The sequence below is a fragment of the Ovis aries genome, chromosome 25 (genome assembly GCF_016772045.2).
Source record: "Ovis aries strain OAR_USU_Benz2616 breed Rambouillet chromosome 25, ARS-UI_Ramb_v3.0, whole genome shotgun sequence".
Taxonomy (NCBI): domain Eukaryota; kingdom Metazoa; phylum Chordata; class Mammalia; order Artiodactyla; family Bovidae; genus Ovis; species Ovis aries.
This window is the reverse complement of record NC_056078.1, coordinates 12,363,167-12,368,521: the sequence shown is the minus strand read 5'-3', so window position 1 is coordinate 12,368,521 and position 5,355 is coordinate 12,363,167. Positions and strand designations below refer to the sequence as shown.

The window sequence follows — 5,355 nt, the reverse complement described above, 5'->3', positions numbered from 1 at the left end:
ATAATGAATTCCCTCTTACACAAAAGTCAGCCTTTTTGTCCTAGTCATGCCTTCAACGGATTGGAAGAGGGCTTTCCACCTTATGGAGAGCAATTTGCTTTACTCAGTCTTTTGATTTAAATGTTGGTCTCATCCAAAATAGATACACCAAGAAAATGTTTGACCAAATATCTCGGCATCTCATGGCCCAGTCAAGTTAACACTTCAAATTAATCATCACAGAAACCTAACTGACTAAGTTGACTTCACAGCTCATGAGTAGATGATATGCACTTTTCAAGTTATTTCTATAGTTTGTAAACCTACTAGTGGGATTGTATCATCATAATGTTCCTGCATTTGAATATGCTTTGTCTATTTGTACTCTCAGTTCGTGATAAGATTAGTTTAATAGAAATTCCAAGAGTTGTTTTCCCCATGCTCCAGCGACGTACATTTTCTACCCTGGACTTAGCCTCCCCTTTCCTAGTGTGTCTATCTTCCTCTATGTCATGATTATTCTATCTTGGACTTGTTCAAGAAAAGAAGTGCTATTACCTCTGAAGGACATTATCTCTTGAGTATCATCATGATCTCCTCCTCCTCCCAATAACAGCCTGTCTTTTGCCCACAGTCAGGGTTGTTACAGATCTGGATACAGGATAGGTTATGCTTAAAAATCTTTCACAAATCAGTGCATGGTTTAATGGCAAGTTAGATAAAATTCCAAATTGAAGGACTTTTGAAAATGAAGATTGGAGAAATAAAATGATTTTTTAAAAAACTGATGGGCAAACTGATGGATACATGCAAAACCAAAACTGACTAAAGAATAAATAGAAAGTCTGAATGGATCTGTAGCTACTAAAACAAATTAAGTCAATAATCAAAAGCCTCCCAATAAAGAAAACCCAAGATTAGATGGCTTCACTGTTGAATTCTACCAACGTTTCAGAGGAGAAAATGACTATTTGAAAAATACGAACTGTGAAAGTAGTAAGTTGGGGGAAGAAGAGAATTGGAATGCTGGTGCATTGCTGATAGAATTGTAAAATGGTACAGGTGTTTTGGAAACCAATATGCTATTTCCTCAAAAAATGAAATGACTGGTACCATATTATGCAGCTGTTACACTTCTAGGTATATACCCAAAAGAACTAAAAGCAGGGACTCAGACACTTGCACATCACTGTTCATAACCATGTTATTGACGACAACCAAACGGTTGCAACCCATTGACAGATAAATGAATAAACAAAATAGGGTATATACATACAGTGGAATGTTATTCAGACTTTCAAAGGATGAAAATCTGACACATGCCACAACATTGATAAATTTTGAAAACATTTTGGTAAGTGAGATAAACCAGGCAAAAAATGACCAAAATTGTATGACTGTATCTATATGAAATACCTAAAATAAGAAAATTCATAGAGAGAATAGAATAAATGTTCTTAGGAGTTGGGGGCATGAGGGAATTGGGAGTTATTGTTTAATGGGTACAGATTTAATATTTTGATGAGGAAAAGTTCTGAAAAGTTGATATTTGTGATGGTTGCACAACACTCTGTACTGAAAATCACTGAATTGTATGATTAAATATGGTTAAAATGCTAAATCTAATGTTACATGTAATTTACCATGATGAAAAAAAAATCAGAACAACATCAGAAAATAGACTAAATAACTAACCCTAACCCTAACCCTAACCCTTGATGTCATTTGGTGTCCTTGGGGCTTAGATTCCTTGTAGCCCTGAATGTTGGAACACAGAATGAAGCAGGGCAAAGACTAATAGAGTTTTGCCAAGAAAATGCTCTGGTCATAGCAAACACCCTCTTCCAACAACACAAGAGAAGACTCTACACATGGACATCACCAGATGGTCAACACTGAAATCAGATTGATTATATTCTCTGCAGCACAAGATGGAGAAGCTCTATACAGTCAACAAAAACAAGACCAGGAGTTGACTGTGGGTCAGATCATGAACTCCTTATTACCAAATTCAGACTCAAATTGAAGAAAGTAGGAAAAACCGCTAGACCATTCAGATATGACCTAAATCAAATCCCTTATGATTATACAGTGGAAGTGAGAAATAGATTTAAGGGCCTAGATCTGATAGATAGAGTGCCTGATGAACTATGGAATGAGGTTCGTGACATTGTACAGGAGACAGGGATCAAGGCCATCCCCATGGAAAAGAAATGCAAAAAAAGCAAAATGGCTGTCTGGGGAGGCCTTACAAATATCTGTGAAAAGAAGAGAAGTGAAAAGTCAAGGAGAAAAGGAAAGATATAAGCATCTGAATGCAGAGTTCCAAAGAATAGCAAGGAGAGATAAGAAAGCCTTCTTCAGTGATCAATGCAAAGAAATAGAGGAAAACAACAGAATGGGAAAGATTAGAGATCTCTTCAAGAAAATTAGAGATACCATGGGAACATTTCATGCAAAGATGGGCTCGATAAAGGACAGAAATGGTATGGACCTAACAGAAGCAGAAGATATTAAGAAGACGTGGCAAGAATACACAGAAGAACTGTACAAAAAAGATCTTCATGACCCAGATAATCATGATGGTGTGATCACTAATCTAGAGCCAGACATCTTGGAATGTGAAGTCAAGTGGGCCTTAGAAAGCATCACTACAAACAAAGCTAGTGGAGGTGATGGAATTCCAGTTGAGCTGTTTCAAATCCTGAAAGATGATGCTGTGAAAGTGCTGCACTCAGTATGCCAGCACATTTGGAAAACTCAGCAGTGGCCACAGGACTGGAAAAGGTCAGTTTTCATTCCAGTTCCAAAGAAAGGCAATGCCAAAGAATGCTCAAACTACCGCACAATTGCACTCATCTCACACGCTAGTAAAGTAACGCTGAAAATTCTCCAAGCCAGGCTTCAGCAATACGTGAACCGTGAACTCCCTGATGTTCAAGCTGGTTTTAGAAAAGGCAGAGGAACCAGAGATCAAATTGACAACATCTGCTGGATCATGGACAAAGCAAGAGAGTTCCAGAAAAACATCTATTTCTCCTTTATTGACTATGTCAAAGCCTTTGACTGTGTGGATCACAATCAACTGTGGAAAATACTGAAAGAGATGGGCATACCAGACCACCTGACCTGCCTCTTGAGAAATCTGCGTGCAGGCCAGGAAGCAGCAGTTAGAACTCGACATGGAACAACAGACTGGTTCCAAATAGGAAAAGGAGTACGTCAAGGGTGCATATAGTCACCCTGCTTATTTAACTTATATTCAGAGTACATCATGAGAAACGCTGGACTGGAAGAAACACAAGCTGAAATCAAGATTGCCGGCAGAAATATCAATCACCTCAGATATGCAGATGACACCACCCTTATGGCAGAAAGTGAAGAGGAACTAAAAGCCTCTTGATGAAAGTGAAAGAGGAGAGTGAAAAAGTTGGCTTAAAGCTCAACATTCAGAAAACGAAGATCATGGCATCTGGTCCCATCACTTCATGGGAAATACATGGGGAAACAGTGGAAACAGTGTCAGACTTTATTTTTTGGGCTCCAAAATCACTGCAGATGGTGACTGCAGCCATGAAATTAAAAGACGCTTACTCCTTGAAAGAAAAGTTATGACCAACCTAGATAGTATATTCAAAAGCATAGACATTACTTTGCCAACTAAGGTCTGTCTAGTCAAGGCTATGGTTTTTCCAGTAGTCATGTATGGATGTAAGAGTTGGTCTGTGAAGAAGGCAGAGCACTGAACAATTGATGCTTTTGAACTGTGGTGTTGGAGAAGACTCTTGAGAGTCCCTTGGACTGCAAGGAGATCCAACCAGTCCATTCTGAAGATCAACCCTGGGATTTCTTTGCAAAGAGTGATGCTAAAGCTGAAACTCCAGTACTTTGGCCACCTCATGCGAAGAGTTGCCTCATTGGAAAAGACTCTGATGCTGGGAGGGATTGGGGGCAAGAGGAGAAGGGGACGACCGAGGATGAGATGTCCGGATGGCATCACTGACTCAATGGACGCGAGTCTGAGTGAACTCCGGGAGTTGGTGATGGAACGGGAGGCCTGGCGTGCTGCGATTCATGGGGTCGCAAAGAATCGGACACGACTGAGCGACTGAACTGAACTAAACTGAAGCCCTGAGTGTTGGCTGAATCCATGGATGTGAAACCCAGGGATATGGTGGGCCAACTGTAATTTTCTATACTTTATTTGAAACCATTACCAGTAAACTATGAGCATACACTAAGAAAATGGTACAAAAAATAGGCACTGTTTTTTTTTTTTTTTTTTTTTGCCAAAGGTCACCTTTCAACACGATCTATTCTGAGGTGCATCCTTCAGAATTATTCTGAATCACTTCTCGGCCTTTTGGCTAAGATCAAGTGTAGAATTATTCTGAGAGTTCTCAGAGGTTTTAAACACTGTTTTCCCCAGTGACACTATTAACTTTCCCTCCTTTCCTGTCACATTCTCTTCATTCCCTCGATTTCCCCAAGATGACCTCCAAAATAAACTACACCTAACTCCTGGCCTCAACCTGTGGTTTATGGGGAATCCAGCAATGTGGGAGACCTGGGTTAGATCCCTGGGTTGGGAAGATCCCCTGAAGGAGGGAATGGCAACCCATTTCAGTATTCTTGCCCGGAGAATCCCCTTGGACAGAAGGGCCTTGTGGGCTATAGTCCCTGGGGTTGCAAAGAGTCAGACACAATTGAGCAACTAAGCAGAGCACAGAGCAGTACCATTGATTCCAAAAGTGACTCTAGAAATGAGATCTTCACTTTTGGAATCTAGAACTTGTTGTTCAGTCAACTCAGTCATGTTCAACTCTTCACAACCCATAAACTGCAGGACACTAGGCTTTCCTCTCCTTAACTGTCTCCCAAAGTTTGCTAAGATTCATGTCCATTGAGTTGGTGATGCTATCTAATCATCTCATCCTCTCCTGGCCTCTTCTCTTTTTGCTTTCAATGTTTCCCAGCATTAGGGCCTTTTCCAATGAGTTGGCTCTTCGCGTCAGATGGCTAAAGTATTGGACCTTCAGCTTTAGCATCAGTCCTTCCAATGGATATTCAGGGTTGATTTCCTTTAGGATTAACTGCTTTGATCTCCTTGCAGTCCAAGGGACTCTTAAGAGTCTTCTCCAGCACCACAATTTGAAGGCATCAGTTCTTTGGTGCTCAGCCTTTTTTATGGTCCAACTCTCACATCCATACAGTAGGTCACTTATTAATAAAATGACATTCAAGGTCACATTGCTAATGGTAAGTGGTATGAGGATGATCCTTGTTATTCTATAATGTCACATTTAGTATGTGATATTATAATTCACATTTAATATCACATACCACATTTATTCTTACATGTGGTAGATTAGGATG

The 5,355-nt window shown here is 40.0% G+C and overlaps 1 pseudogene; it reads left to right on the top strand.

Annotated features, from left to right (window-relative positions):
• The first annotated feature begins 4,326 nt into the window (after positions 1-4,326).
• Positions 4,327-4,417, top strand: LOC114110883 (U2 spliceosomal RNA; annotated as a pseudogene).
• The last annotated feature ends 938 nt before the right edge of the window (positions 4,418-5,355 follow it).